Genomic DNA, 16,609 nt, shown 5'->3' with positions numbered 1-16,609 from the left:
GTTCACAGTCACATTGTACTGTGGCCTGTTCACAGAGTTTCCTCCCCTTTGTTTCTTCCCTCCTAAGCTTAGACTCCAACAGCATGTGTCACAGCCCCTGTGCCAGGGACCCCTTGGTAGTGGCTGTGTTGAGGCCCCAGGGTTCGGGGGGTGGGGCCACGTGGACTGCTTGAGGAGCTGACGTCATGGGTCCTGAGGATGCCGGGGGGGGGGGTGTCGTCTCGCTGCAGGTGTTTCTTCCCCTCCCCCCAGCAGATCGAAAGTCTTGAAGACTGTCTGACTCGTGTCTTGCATTCATGTGAATAAATAAAATGAATTCTTCTCCCAGGAAGTACAACTTCCCACCTTCAGATGCACCTGTCCAAGCACCCAGCTGTCACCGCGTCTTTGAGCCTCGTACTCCGCACCAGAACACATCCTGTGCTCTAGCCGTCCGTGGCTCTCCTCTCGTGGCTGGGCGTCTCTCCTGCTGTGGACAGCCACACCCCGACTGTCCCCTCTGTCCTTCCACACTCCCCACAGCTGACCTCGCCCTGACCTCAGGCTCCAGAGCAGCCCCTGGGCACCTCGAGCTGAACGAGCTACTAGGGGCTGAACTGTGCTCCTGAAGTCCTGGCCCCAGCACCTCAGAATGTGACCGTTTGGAGACAGGACCTTTAAAGAGGTGATGAGGACAAACTGAGGTCATCGGGTGAGCCCTGTATGACTGGTGTCCTTACAGAAGAGAGAATTAGGACGTAGGCACAGAGGGAAGACGCAGGAGGAAGACGGCTGTCTGTGAAGTGAGAAGAAAGGCCTCAGAAGAATCCAACCCTGCTGACACCTTGATGGTGGACGTCCAGCCCCCAGAACCGTGTGAAAATTAACTTCTGTGGTTGAAGGCTCCCAGCCTGTGGGACTCTGTTATGGCAGCCTCAGGGGAGTCATACAATGTCCAGAGCTGAATCCGTCTCCAAATCCAGATGGAACCACATGGCAGGGACAGCATCGCGTGAGGGCCGAGGCAGGAATCTAAAGTCAACCACGCTCCGCTCCATGTGACACGTCATCTGGCCACCAAGTGCCGTGACCCCAGCCCCTCCCTCCCCCACCTCACTGCTCCGAGTGAAGCCTATTCACCACCTTGGTCACTACAGCTGCCTCTGTCCCTTCACTGCCCGTGCGTGGAGACCTGCCCACCCCGAAAGCTCCCCTCCTGCAAACACCAAGCCATCCTTTGAGGCTAGGTCTTCCCAGCTCAGCACTATTGACATTTGGGGAAGGGATCATTCTTGTGGTGGGGACCTGTCCTGTGCTTTGTAGGGTGTAGAGCAGCGCCCCTGGACTCTACCTACCACATGCCCCAGTGTGACAACCTAAAACATCTCGTGGCTTCACCGCAGGCTGAGAACCACTGTCCTGAGGACAGGTTCTTCCCAAGTGCAGCACCTGAAGAATTCATACAGGAGGAAGTTAAACTCCTTTGTTCCCCACTGGTTCCCTATAGCGTCTAGAAAAATCCATGGCACGTAGAAATGCTTGATAAATATTTGAGAAAGAAACGCAAAGCCAAGGTCATCCAGCTCTGTAAGCTTTTCTCTAGCTGCCTCTTCCTCCACCTCGAGTTTCAGCTACAAACGACTCAGCATCACCTGAGCATAAGTGTGCCCACACTTCCCACAACTTTTCCTACACCCGCCTCTGCCACCTTCAGCACCCGGCTCCCGGAAGCCTCCCCTGGGCTGGGCCGGGGCCCCCCCGTGCCCTCCAGGCTCACCCACACAGTTCTCATGCAATTCGCCGGAGCTCTAAGGATGGACAGAGCCAGCAGGTTCTCACATCACAGCTGTCCCCGGCGAGGAGGCGGGGAAATGAGACTAGGAAGACTGTTAAAAGCTTCACAAAGGAACAGTTCCACTCGGGAGCCTGTCTTTCACCTTATACGTGCGGAAACCTGTTAATGCGTCCGACAGAAGACAAACTTACCCCTGAGAGGGGTCAGATCTAAAGGCTCTGGTCTCAGGCACCCGGGCACAGCTCAGGAGCAGAGCCAGCCTGAAACTCGGCACCACAGAGAGGAACCGCCACCCGCCCCATCCATAGGGTCTCCGAGCGCAGGAATTTTCGCTTTTGCTTGGGCTACGGGCCAGGTGCTCTAGCCTTCCCGCAGGTATGGGGCTAATTCCCTGTCGTCTTCTGCCCTGTGCCATCAGCAGGAGAACCACCAACTTCCCCCGGGGGCCGGGTCAGGGGAGGTGGTGGTGCCTGCAGGAAGCCTCCTGTGTTCGGACCTCTGCTGTGGCCAGGACCGCGGTCCTACAGCTCCAACTGCAGCCCAGTAACAGCAGCTCTGAGAAAATCCCAGCCCCACCGGGGAAGCAGTCACTTCACGCTCACGCGTTAGGCAGAGCACCTAGTGGCTTCAGGTATCTCCAGTTCGGGCCACAACTCTGAAGGCAATGCTTTCTCCTTCCATCCTCACCCTGCCAAGGGCTCCCTACTTTGAAAGGAACCCGGGCAAGGCTCTCCCTGGGGACCGAGGGACTTGGCTCCAGCTGGGTCTTGGAGGTGGGGTCCAGCACAGATTTAACAAAGATCCTCCCTGCTTATTTAAAAACTTCGAAAAGGATGGGAGGTGGGAAAAGAGCATGACTCACATCTATTCCAGTTTAGGGCCACGAGAGAAGGAGACGGCAGCTGGGACTTTATCCAGGTGAGTCACGCGGCTTGCTCTGCCCACCAGTGACTGACTCACTATCTGGTACGGGACCGCGGCGGGGGCTGGGGAGGGGGGCTCGGCGCAGGGTGACGTGTCCGACCCTCCCTGGCCTTTCCTCCTTCCTATTGCCTAGGCTCCTGTGTGATGAGGGGTGGTCGCTCTCCTTGGTGCTTTGAACAAACAGAAGGACTGCTAACATTGATATGTATGAATTCATGTGCCCAGCAAGGGAAAAAGCAGAGAAAGGAAGAGAGGAAAGAGAATGTCGGCTGTTGGTGTCCAGGTAAGATTCCAGCAGAGCAGGCTGGATGGGCCCACCCAACATAGACCCAGATCCTTGACGCGTCCCCGGGGAAGGTTTCTCTGACCACCCCCCTTTCCTCTTGTTCCTTAACTGCCCCTCCAATCCCAGCCCCCAGAGTCCTAGAGGAACCAGGAGGTTAAAAGATTCTTAAGTAAAAAGTTAACAGCTCTAGGGGCTTCCCTGGTGCCACAGTGGTTAAGAATCCGCCTGCCAAGGCAGGGGACAAGGGTTCGAGCCCTGATCCGGGAAGATCCCACATGCTGAGGAGCAACTAAGCCCGTGCGCCACAACTACTGAGCCTGCGCTCTAGAGCCCGCGAGCCACAGCTACCGAGCCCACACGCCACAACTACTGAAGCCCATGCACCTAGAGCACGTGCTCCACAACAAGAGAAGCCACCGCAATGAGAAGCCTCTGTACAGCAAAGAAGAGTAGCCCCCGCTCACCACAACAAGAGAAAGCCTGTGCGCAGCAACGAAGACCCAACACAGCCAAAGATAAAAAAAAAAAAAAAAAAAAAAAAAGTTAACACCTCTAGCAAGGGAGACTCTGTTCCCTAAAATGGAAGAAAGGGGTGCAGGTAAGGAAGACCCAGGCCAGGGCCAGAGCTGGGCTTTTTAAGATTAATACAAACCAGTAGAATAGGCTGAGGGCCTTGTCAAGCGGGGACTGTCAGACCTCTGCCCCCAGACCTGTGGGGACAGAGGAAGCTGGGGGGCCAGAGCCACAGCCTGGGACTGACAGCCCCCATGACACGCACGTGCGGGCCCCGTGGGGGTCACGGGGTGGGGCTGGGCACCATCCTCTCAGCAAACCCCTCCCAGGCGTCCATCAGGCAGGGCTCACAGACGCTGGGGTCAGTTCCTAGGTTAACGCTAGTATCTCGTCCCCTGAACCCAAGGCAAGGCCTCCAGTGACATTCCTAGGCAGCCCCAGGGCTCACTGGCGCAGACACACATCCTGAGCTATAGGCCAGAAGTGGGTGTCCAAAAATCAGAGCAGGGAGCCCCAGGCCAAGAGCACGGGACCCCGCGCCCCTTGCCGAAGGGGCCTCTCAAGCCGCCTGGACCCCGGGCTGCGCTGGCAGGGCGTCGCCCAGCCCTTGCCTCCTGCCGTGCCCTTGCACTAACAACACACTGATCTCTCGGACCACAGACCCTAGAAAAGTAGTTCCTTTCTCTTTGGGGACCTCGTTGAGAATAAAAGCTATAGACCTCCTCGCGTAAGAGGCTCATGGGCACTTTGTAAATTATTTCAGGGGCTCGTCTTTTGGAATCCTGGTTCTTGGACGCCGTGCCTTAACAAGGTGTCGGGTGGAGCCGTGGTAAGACGCTCGCGGACCGGCCTGCGAGTGCACAGGGCCTCGGCCTCCACTGCCCTCGCGGGGACAATCTCCTGGGCCCAGGGACTGAGACGCTCTCCCTCGGGTCCCGGGCAGGCGCACCCGCAGCAGCTCCAGCCGGAGCCCCTAGGCGGCGCGGCTCACCTTTCCTTGGGGCCGGTCCTAACACCCAGTGGGGCTCACCCGGGACCACGGGCGCCGCTGCGGGCGGAGGCCACCCTGCGCTACCTTGGAAGGAGGGCAAGGGCGTTGGAAGGTTGAAGACGGCCCACTGCCCGGCGGAATCCCGCATCACAGTTCCGCCAGCCCGGGGCGTGGGAACAGCGGATGGAGGATGCAGAAGTGCGGAGAGACGGCTTAACATCCGGGTCCTCACTCTCGTCCTCGCCATCCTCCCACCCTGTGCCCCTCTTCACGGTCTTCCAAGGCGGCCAGGTCCTCAGGGGACTCCTGTCCTCCCCCCTGGCACCCACACACTGGGCACCGGGGGGGGGCGTGGCTGGGGCCTCAGCTGACCGTGCAGACCCCCCACCCCCACCCCGCTGTCTCCCGGCGCCACCGCGGGGCTGGTGGCTGATGTCGAGCTAAGGAGAACCAGCAAGTAGCACTAGTGCCTGCGTCTGTGTTCCCTGGAAGTTGTCTGTACAAGGGTTCTTACAACTGGGAAGGGCGGTCACCTGCGGTTGGTCTGCCAGCCTGCAAGAAACGGAGGCACAGAGCAACGTGCTGCCCACCACCAGGGAACAGAACTCCAGAACGTGGGGCATTCAGGACGGTGAGACGAGTCCCTTCAAAATCACAGTCCAGAAAAAGGGTGGCTGCTTTACGGCAAAAAATTTAAGACACAAATGAATACAACAATTGGTCCTTGATTACATGCTGACTTTGAAAAACTGACTCAAATTTTGTGGCAACTGGGAAAGTTTGAATACTGATTAGGTATTATTTGGGGAAGTATTATTAGTTTCGTTAGTCACAAAAAACAGATTTGTGTGTTATGTAATAGCTATAAGTGAGTTTAAGTGGGTCAGCAGAGCAAAATAAACACAGTAGGCTCATGTTGAATCCAGGTAGTGGGTACATGGGCATTAATTACACTAGTCTTACCACTTTCCTGGAGTTTAGAAAATTAATAGTTTAAAAAATATAAAACCTTGTGACAACCTCCAATTGGATCTAAACTTAACCTACTTTAAACACTGCTCTGTTCAGGATATATAAATACATTTCCTATTCAGGAAATGCGTTTTAAAAAAGGGCAACTTCATGTGGTACATACACACAAGGGAATACTACTCAGCCATGAAAAAAGAATGAAATGATGCCATTTGCAGCAACATGGATGGACCTAGAGATGATCATACTGAGTGAAGCAAGTCAGACAGAGAAAGACAAACACCATATGCTGTCACTTACATGTGGAATCTAAAATACGACACAAATGAACTTATCTGCGAAACGGAAACAGACTCACAGACATAGAAAACAAACTCATGGTTACAAAAGGGGAAAGGTGGGGAAGGGATAAATTAGGAGTTTGGGATTAACAGATACACACTACTGTATATAAAACAGATAAACAACAAGGTCCTACTGTGTAGCACAGGGAACTACAGTCAACACTCTGTACTGACCTATATGGGAAAAGAATTGGAAAAAGGATAGATATATGTATAATTGAATCATTTTGCTGTACAGCAGAAATTAACACAACCTTGTGAATCAACTATACTTCAATAAAAAAATTTTTTTTATAAAAGGGCATCTTCCCCTCAAAGCCTCTGAGGACGGCAAGGGTGCTACTTCCTGAGGGCAGCTGCTCCGCCCCGAGAAGCCACAGCTTTCCTAACGTGCAGCCTCCCAGACACGCTGCCCTGCTGCCCTCGTGCTGAGCTACAGACACCTCTTCATTATTACCTTTGTGATCAGGAGCCCCGCCTGCCCTCCCTTCATACGCTCACACGGGCAGCAGGGTACCAGGGTGGCAAAGCTGCCTGTTTCCTAAACGCCACAGCTGCTAGAGTCTCACCCTGGAAGAAAACCCATAAACCTTGCACCAGGTCTTAACGCCAGGTTCCCTCTGGGACTGTGAACTGACGAGAGGGTGGAGGGGAAACCAATTACTCAAAAGGAAGAGACGGTGTTCTTAGACCTCTGACCCCGTGTTGTCCGTTATCTGAATGGAGGCCTTTCTGTTACCCCCACGGCCGCCCCGCCCCGCCCCGGCCCCTGTGGGAGCCACAGTGAGCGGGTGTGTCCCCGGCATGTGACCGGTGAGGCCCTCGCCCCAGCCTGATTGGCAGGCCCGGGGATGCCTCTCTGCCAGGCTAACAGGCACGAAACACTTTTCCTTTCACAAAGGCAAACTTTCGGATAGATTCGACCCTGTGGCACAGGCCAGAGACCTGGGTTCCAGACACGGTGGGATCTGTTAAGTGAAAGACAGCCTCTGAAGCTGAATTTGCAGGACTCTCCCATCCCTAGTGTGTTTGTTTTCATGCCTCCAGCTCTGCAGGACCTGCCCCGCTCAGGGGGTCCACAGGCCGCCGCCAATCTCTCCCTTCATTCCCACTTGCCTTGAAAGCCGTGGGACACCAGCCCAGCCGGACGGGTGCCTGCCCTTGACCATAGCCACGGCAGCTCCCATCCTGGGCACCGGGTCTCCACTGTGGATCTGCCATGGCGGGGGCCGCACTTGACCCTGTGGCTGGAGGGTTCAAAGCAGGCACTGGAGATCTCGGACACTGAGAGCTCCTCTGGTCGGCCTTTGCAGCCAAGACAACGGGTGAGTCAGTGACCAGAGGCACCTGGAGCTCCGTGAGGTCCAGGTCAGGGCATCCTCAAAGCAGGAAGGCAGAGATGAGCCAGTTGAGGCCGGTGTAGGTGGGGAACTCGGTGTCCAGGTCGGGGCATCATGGATGATCTCATTGCCCACCATGAGGGCAGAGTCTGGGTGCTCGGATGGAGCTGGAAGGGTTCTACAACTGCTGTAGACACTTGGGGGCCAGTTAAGTAGCAAACTTCAACTTGGACCTCCTGTCCTGTCAGCAGAAAGCCACTCCCACCAGCAGGGACTCGGGGCCTGAGCGCCCCCAGAGCTGTCAGGAAACAGAAAACCCTGAAGCCGGTGCCCTGGTCCATCCAAGGCGGGAGCAACACCGTAAGGATGCAGATGGCACATCACCTGCCCAGCCCTCTTCTCCAGACAGGGCCCTTTTCTGTCTAGAAAACTACTGTGACCTAATACAACTGTGTCCACTTCTGTATTTCAAAAACAAGACTTTGAAGCATACTTTACACTTAAGTACATATGCTTTACTATATGTGCAGTGAGCGATACGACAAATGTATGGACCTAGAGAACAAGGCAGGAAAGATATAGAAATCCCCATCCCTCTCTCTCATGCTGTGCTGCTTCACCTGTTCAGAGGTGACAAGAGAATGCCCGCAGGGGCTTGGAGTCCTGGGGAGACATACGACGTGGAAGGCCGGGCCGTGTGTGTGTGTGTGTGTGTGTGTGTGTGTGTGTGTGTGATGGGGGAGCTGAGGTAGGGGAGATGAGGGCTGGGGGACAGAGGGCATGTCGTCAGAGCTTGGCCACCCGCCCTGCTGCGGTAGAGTCGGGGTGGGGTACCTTGTAGAGCATGCAGATTCCCAGGCCCCGCCTCAGACGGGAACCCAGGAACCTGCAGGTTTAACAAGCGCCCTTGGTGCCCCCTGGACTAGAAAAGCACCAATGTACAGCACACACACAGTAGTGACAGTATAAAAGTTCTCCATTTCCTCGCAATAGATACACGTACCAAGTCATTATGCTGTGCACCTGAAACTAATAGAATGTTGCCTATTGTATATCAGTAAAAATAAATTTTAAAAAAGAAAAGCAAAAGGAAAGAAAGAAAGAAAAAAAAGCAGGTTTTATGCAAGTTGTTGACTAAAAAAAAAGAAAATTCTCCTTTTAAGAAAGATCTAAGCCTAGGGGTGTGTTATGTCCTCAGGTCACCAAGCAGCAGACAGAGGCACCAACCTGCTGCCTCTAAAGGTCCAGTGCCAACTGCTGGCTCCCAGCCGGCCTCACCCCTGGCTCTCCAGGCCTCGGGCAGGGGATGGGGTGAACTGGAGAAGGGGCTAGGAGGTAAGCAGGAGCCCCTCCCAGCTGGAAAGCCCTGCTCAGGAGTCTAAGAACAAGCAGAGCATCACGGCCAATTCCTCCCACCTGCTGGGCTAGACACGGACCAGAGTTCAAAGGAGGCTCGGATCAGACAGTCAGACGGCAAAGCCAGGAGCCAGCCGGCACGGCCTGCGTCCACAGTCTCAGGGCAGGGCTGGCAGCGCAGGCTTCTGTCCCTGATCCACACCCGGGACACACAGCAGCCCCAGGGGAAGCCGAGTGGACAGACAGGCCAGAGGAAGCATGTGGATGCCACTGGCACCGGCCACAGCCCACATCCTGTGGTTCCTCTGCTTCCACATGCATCCAGCCTCCTGGGCCAGAGAGGAGGCTCCAGACATGCTGATCTCCTGCAGGTGCCCAGGGCACATGGTCCACTCACCAATGTCCAGTTGGTCCAGCACTGGCTGGAGCATCTCCTTCCCTGTGTGCAGTGGCCTCGGGCAGAGTTGCTGGCTGCATCTTCCTCACAAGATGCCAGCGGCTCAGGGTGGGTGCCTGTAAATGCCAATTTTTACCCCATCCAGAGGCGAAGCGAGGTCCATCCCGCACGAGGACACGGGGCACGAGGACTGTGCGGCTAAGCCCCCAGGTGGAGCCCACCACAGGGCGTGAGGGACCCGAGGCCCACTTCTCAGCCAGTCCTGCCTCCTGCCTGTGCAGGGAGGGGGACTCAGGGGTCCCGTACCAGCCGTCTCTCAGATCACAGACACCTAATCCTGCTTGGTGAGGAATCGGGGTGTTTAGGGAGATCTCACTTGACTTTTTTTTTTTTTTTACCGTACGCGGGCCTCTCACTGTTGTGGCCTCTCCCGTTGCGGAGCACAGGCTCTGGACGCGCAGGCTCAGCGGCCATGGCTCACGGTCTCAGCCGCTCCGCGGCATGTGGGATCTTCCCGGACCGGGCACGAACCCGTGTCCCTTGCATCGGCAGGCGGACTCTCAACCACTGCGCCACCAGGGAAGTCCCTCACTTGACTTTTGATTGGGATAAGAACACAGGCTAATGTAGAAAGCCCAGGCCACAGCTTAACACCTACAACATGTCTTTAGAAAGACGGGGAGGGTTTTCCAGGAACAGGAACCTGAGGAGGATCCAGATGCAGAAGGGAGACGGCCAGGACCCCGGGAGCTGGCGGCACATCCTACCAGGGCCGCCTCAGTTCAGGCCGAGCAGGGGCCCCTGGGAATGTTCTTCGGCCACGCTATGCTCAAGAGTCTGAGGGTAGGAGAGAGAGTTTCCAGGCTCTGCTTTTATATCCGCTCTTTCTGCAGTCTCCGTTCCGGACTGGACCCCGACTCAAGCATCTGGCTGTTTCCAGGCAGAGCTGTTTGCCAGGACCGCAGTGTCACAGAAGCTTGGCCTCGGTGCTGCTCTTGACAGGGGCCCCCCGAGTCCCAAGAGCTTCTCCCCCAAGCAGAGCTCCCCTGACTCTGGGTTGGAGGAGGGGACCCCCAAGCACCCAGTCACCCAGGACAGAAGGCTCCAGGTCCACAGAGGCAGGTTTGTGCGGGGCTGGCCAGGGTGGTGAGGGGCCTCTTAGGTCCCCAGGCCGTGTGCCTGGGCGTGGCGCCCTCGGGCTGGCACTGCCCGCCTGGCCCCGCCCCCGGGTGGAGGTAGGGGCGGGGGAATCCGAGCAGGGCGTGGGGAGAGGAGGGGGGTCTGAGATTCTCCAGGAGTCTGACGCCTTTTAGTGCGTTACCTGGTCTGAAACCCAGAGACTGGACTCCCTTTCCAGGCCCCCCTCCCTGCTTTAAGGCCCTCGTTTTCTCTTCATGCGCTCAGGGCTTGAGGTCTCCATGGGCAGGAACTAGAGAAAACCGACACCAAGCAGCGCCCCCCCCCCCCCCCGCCCCGGCCCTCCTCCCTGTCTGCTGGGTCGGAGCGGGTGGGGAGGCTCAGAGCCCTGCGTGCTTCTAGCCCCGGGCCCCTCGGAGAGGGGTCTCCACGCCGGCACCCTGCGACCCCTACACCTCGAGGGGCAGAAGGCTGAGTTCAGGGCCGTGGGCTAACAGAGGCAGAGGCTCCGGAGTGAAGCCGGTTTGAAAGCTCGCCCACACGGTCCTCTTTTGGGGGCTGTGCCCCTACTCTGGACACCTGTCGCGGTCCCCTGCAGTGCAGAAGAGCTAATCCAGATGAGGACTGCCCGGGGGTCACCGCGGAGGCAGAAGACTCACGCCGCATGTCAGCTCTCCTCACTCCAGCGAGTCCGGAGCCGGGCGGCCTCCCGCTTCTGGTCCTGCGCGCAGCCCGCTGGAGCTGGTCGGGTCGTCTACACCCGCAGCCGTTCAACCGTTTAGTTAGGAGCTCCCTCAGGACGGCCTCAGGGCCCTGGCAGGGGCTCGGCACGGGGTGGGATCACAGGTTCCCGAGAGGCGCCGGGACCCGGGGAGACACCCGGGCTCTTCGTTCCACGGAGGGACTTCGCGTCCCGGGCACCGACGGCGGAGAGAGGGCCTCCGGGAACACCATGGTCAGCTGGGCCGAAGCTCGGGCGCCTCTGCCCTCGGGCCGGAGTGCAGAATAGCTGGCTCGGAACTGGACAGCCCGCGGGAGCCCCGGCCACCCGGGGGCGGAGAGGTCCTGCGAACTCCCAACGCTGCGCCCGGGCTCCTCGGCGCGTGCGTCCCACGCCACATGCCTTTCCGCGCAGCACGCAGTCGCTGCAGACGCCCGACGGTGCCCAGCCCCGCACCGCGGACTCCGAGAACCTCAAAGCAGACGCGCTACCCCGAGCGGCGCCCCCAACCCAGGCGCCGGCTGCCATGAGGGGTTTACCTCCCCCCAGCGGCCGCCTTGCCGCCCCTACCCCGCGCTCTCGCGCTGCCCGCCCACACGAGGCCCCCTCGCGCCGCTATTGGGCGGCCGATTATGAAAGAGCCCCGCCCCGCCAGTCACTGGGCAGGTTGTAGCCCAAGGGAGGGAAAGCCGCGAGCGTCGAGTCCCTCTGGCCAGCTCGACCCACTTCCCCGGTGGCCTGTGTGCCGGGCTGAGAGCTTGAAGAGCTGGGCAGAGCCTTCGTTCCGTTTTTATCTTAGGGTAACACCGCAGACCTGTCGGAAAAGTGCGTAACCGGAGGGTGGTGCAGACTTGAGGTGCGCAACCACCAGAGAGGGAGAGATGCTGTGATGAGAACCAGGTGCGGGGAGGTTCGAAGGCGGGACAGAATGTGGCTGGGGGAGGGGTGGCAGACAGGTGTGGGGAGAGCATCGCAGGTGCAGGTGACTGAAACTTACCTGCCCTTGGGGGCTTCCCTGGTGGCGCAGTGGTTAAGAATCGGCCTGCCAATGCAGGGGACATGGGTTCGAGCCCTGGTCTGGCATGATTCCCACATGCAGCGGAGCAGCTAAGCCCGTGTTGCAGAACTACTGAGCCTGCGCTCTAGAGCCCGCGCACCACAACTACTGAGCCCACGCGCCTAGAACCCTTCTTGGCAATATGAGAAGCCACGGCAATGAGAAGCCCCTGCACAGCAACGAAGGGCAGCCCCCGCTCGCCACAGCTGGAGAAAGCCCCTGCGCAGCAACGAGGACCCAACACAGCCAAAAATCAATTAATTAAAAAAATAAATTTAAAAAAAAATCCTTACCTGCCCTTTGAGTGGGGCCCCTGCTCCAGTTCAGGTGACTTCAGTCCCCCAAAGGGCGAGGGGTCCAGGCTGCCTGAAGCAGATGCAAGAGGACTCGTGGCTGGAGATGGAAAGGGCCTTGGATGCTAGTCAGGAGAGTATGCACATCATTGCACCGGCGATGGGGCGCCATTGAGGTTTTTGGGGTTTTTTTTCTGGCTGCGGCCGCGCTGCATGTGGGATCACAGTGCCCTGACCAGGGATCGAACCCTCGCCCTCTGCATTAGAAGCGCGGTGTCTTAACCGCTGGATCGCCAGGGAAGTCCCCAATGAGGGGTTTTGATCAGAGGAGTGATGTGATCAGAGAAGCATTTTAGACAGTACACAGATGTACTTTTTTTTCCCCCCAGTAGTGGTTTCGTATTTTTTCATGATGAAGGGCATACACACGTTTTCCCTCTCCCCAAGCTGTCAACTGAGGGACTTCTGAGATGAGGTTTTACTTCTAAATACCTAAGTGAAACTCGCTGGTCCATCTTGTAGAGGCTGGCTTGTAGAGGCTGGCTGTCGTCTGGTTTTGTTTTTTTTTTTTTGTTTGTTTGTTTGCTTTGCGGTACGCGGGCCTCTCACTGCTGTGGCCTCTCCCGTTGCGGAGCACAGGCTCCGGACGCGCAGGCTCAGCGGCCATGGCTCACAGGCCCAGCCGCTCCGCGGCATGTGGGATTTTCCCGGACCGGGGCACGAACCCGTGTTCCCTGCATCGGCAGGCGGACTCTCAACCACTGCGCCACCAGGGAAGCCCTGTTGTCTGGTTTTATAAGATGATTGGGGCCCCCGCAATGATCCCCTCACTATTGTGCAGCGCCGTCCAAAGGACCTCACGCACCTGTCATCTCCTGTGGACAGGTGACTGCACCCAGTGTATGTGGGTCGGGCTTGGAGGCTTGGATTCTTGCCTTGGAAAACCTGCAGCGGTAATGACTTCCTGCTGGTAGAGCTCAGGAAGACAAAGTTAGGGTCACCCACCAGTGCCCCTGGATTCCTGCACCTGTTTACCCACAAGACACTAGCCATGTCATTTGAAAGTATCCTGAAATATTTTAAAACTAAATGCCCAGTGGGCTTCCCTGGTGGCGCAGTGGTTGAGAGTCCGCCTGCCGATGCAGGGAACACGGGTTCGTGCCCCGGTCCGGGAAGATACCACATGCCGCAGAGCGGCTGGGCCCCATGAGCCATGGCCACTGAGCCTGTGCGTCCCGAGCCTGTGCTCTGCAACGGGAGAGGCCACAACAGTGAGAGGCCCGCGTACCGCAAAAAAAATAAAACAAAAATAAAAAAATAAATGCCCAGGCTTCCCTGGTGGCACAGTGGTTAAGAATCCGCCTGCCAATGCAGGGGACATGGGTTCGAGCCCTGGCCTGGGAAGATCCCACGTGCCACGGAGCAATAAGCCCGTGTGCCACAACTACTGAGCCTGAGCTCTAGAGCCCTCAAGCCACAACTACTGAGCCCACGTGCCACAACTACTTAAGCCTGCGCGCCCAGAGCCCGTGCTCTGCAACAAGAGAAGCCACCGCAATGAGAAGCCCGCGCACCACAACGAAGAGTAGCCCCCACTCGCCACAACTAGAGAAAGCCCGCTAGTAGCAACGAAGACCCAATGCAGCCAAAAATAAATAAATAAATTTAAAAAAACCCAAAAAACTAAATGCCCAGGTGTCTCAGGTGGCTTAAGTCCAGGGTGCCCAGCTGAACCTGGAACTCTGAAAAGTGTCATTTGGTCTCAACTGTGGGGTTTTCTGAGGCTGCCAACTCTAAAGTGGATGTTCTGGTCAAGGGATAAGGGGAGAATGTGTGGGTGGACATTCAAGTGAGTGCTTTGAAACCTCATGTGTACAAAGCTCAGATGTAACCTATTGCCTGTCACTGCCTTGAACAAAACAATTTTCACGGGGTGTCCTGCTGAAGGTGGGCACTTCAATGATCAGAGTGAAGCTGCCTGGCCATGAACTCAACACCATCGTCTCTCCCTTTGCCTCTTTGGCATTCATCCCACCCGCTGGCCGAGTCACCCAGTTACAGTCCTTCCATCCCCCTACTGGATAGAGCCCCTCTGACCCAGGGATTATAAATACATTTGAAACAGTGACATCCTCAGTGTTACTTGTGGAAATGACACCGCCCCCTTGACACCATGCTTCTTTACATCACACCAATTAAAATTAGTCCTTTTTACAAGGTATTTGGATTTATTTCTACTATCTAGACTATTTCCAAGTTTAGATTTTTATTTCTGACTTTTCCTCCTCCTTTTTTCTATATCTCCTGTTAACCTCAAAAATAGAAGAGGCAGTTACTTTACCAGCAAAATGGGTTTCTTCAGGAATCGCAGGGAATTTCGACTTGGGACAGGCAAGCTGTGGTGAATCGCAGGTAAGCTGGGAGAGCGCAGAGGGACGTGCTTTCACCAGGTTTAGGAGGAGCTTGGGGACATGTGTTCTGAACAGGACACAGGGGAAGAACGGGGGTCCAAGGTTGTGAGGCTTCTCATTGGCTGCCAGGGGTGGTCAGAGTGGGATCACCACTGGGCAGGGGAGGGGCAAAGGAAGAGGGAGAGTCTTTGTGGGAACAAGATTATCCTCTTGGTGAACAATCAAGGTACCAGGGAGACACCAGGGCCATGCCCAGGCTCATCATTCTTGAGCCAGTGACAAGGCTGTGCAGGTGGTTCCTGCTTTCAAATGACTGAATTGCTTACAAAAGTGGGCTCTGTATAGGACCATTAGTTACTTTCTTTTAAAAACCTTTTTATTATGAAAATATAACATGTGTTCAGAAAAGCGCATAAAAGATGTACAGCTTAATTTATGACATAACCACTCTGCAGATATGTAAAAACTAGAACGTTACCAACCTTGCAGAAGCCCTCCTGGCCCTGCCCTTCCAGATCATGACCCCCACCTTTGTCATAAATCAAGTATCCATATGCATGGTGCTGTTTCTGGGAGATTTTGTTTTACCCTTGTGACAAACTGTGGTGTCTCTCCAAAGGAGAAACTCTCCCGTCTGGTTGTCTCTCCAAAGGAGAAACTCTCCCGTCTGGTTGTCTCTCCAAAGGAGAAACTCTCCCGTCTGGTTGTCTCTCCAAAGGAGAAACTCTCCCGTCTGGTTGTCTCTCCAAAGGAGAAACTCTCCCGTCTGGTTGTCTCTCCAAAGGAGAAACTCTCCCGTCTGGTTGTCTCTCCAAAGGAGAAACTCTCCCGTCTAGTTGTCTCTCCAAAGGAGAAACTCTCCCGTCTGGTTGTCTCTCCAAAGGAGAAACTCTTGCATCTGCTTTTTCTCCTTGACCGTCTTGGCTAGTCTTAGTCCTCTGCATGTACATATAACTTTTATTTTATATTATTACTTTATTTTAAAAAATATTTATCTATTTATTTGGCTGTGCCAGGTCTTAGTTGCAGCACTCGGGATCTCCATTGCTGAGTGCGGGATCTTTAGTTGTGGCATGCATGTGGGATCTATTTCCCTGACCTGGGATCAAACCTGGGTCCCCTGCATTGGGAGCTCGAGGTCTTAGCCACTGGATCATCAGGGAAGTCCCCTTACATATAACTTCTAGAATCAGTTTGTTGAATTTCACACACACAAAACCTGTTGGGTTTTTGATTGGGATTTTATTAAATTTATATACATCTGTTTGGGGAAAAGTCAACATCTTTACAATTAGTCATGAGTTGGCAAAATTTTTCTTTAAGGACCAGATAAATATTTTAGGCTTTGTGGGCTAAGAGGCAAAACTGAGAATTTTATGTAGGCAAAAACCATCCTTAATTCACAGGCTCCTGAATCTCAATAAATCAGATGTCAGCTTGAATGGATCTGGGCTGTGGTTTTCTGGCCCTGTGAATTTGCTTGCTTTCCTTCAGCTTCTCTGGGTAACGCCGTATGAGGTCTTGCGTTGCGGGCTTGCAAATCTACTGGCAGCTCCCAGTTTCCTAGTTCTCTCTCCAGCTGTGTCTAATCTTCTATTAAAACCTTCCAGTGAATTCTCACTTTTGGTTTTGGATTTTTTTAGATTCTAGAATTCACTTTTTTTTTTTTTCTCACATGCCTGGTATCTCCTTTGCAGAGTAAGCAGTTACTTTACTGTCTACCTCTGAAAGCTCCTGTTTCCCCAGCCTCAGTGGGGCTGTTCCCATGGCCTTCTGTTTTACTGGTTTTATCATCTTGTCTCATATGCTTGGTTACATTTTATTATATTCAGTATATTGTATTAGCAAAATTGTTTGCAGAAAGAATTTGAAGTTTAGGATGGTGACATCTTCCTCTAGAGAGGGTTTTTGTTTGCTCATGCCAAAGGCCTGGGGCAACGACCACTTGGGATCACCTTAATCCAATTTCAAGGGCTGAGATTTTGAGGCTGAGCTGCAATCCATCTTAGAAACTTTCTACTCCCCACCCTGCCTCGCCCTGCTTCCGGGGGGGGGGGGTAAAGGACTGAGGGCACCAACCCGAAGTGAGGGCA

Source organism: Delphinapterus leucas, chromosome 1 (assembly GCF_059928025.1).
Source record: "Delphinapterus leucas isolate spDelLeu-1000000601 "Yukka" chromosome 1, BTC_Dleu_Yukka2, whole genome shotgun sequence".
NCBI classification, from domain to species: domain Eukaryota; kingdom Metazoa; phylum Chordata; class Mammalia; order Artiodactyla; family Monodontidae; genus Delphinapterus; species Delphinapterus leucas.
The sequence above is the reverse complement of the archived record's forward strand: the minus strand, read 5'-3'. Positions refer to the sequence as shown.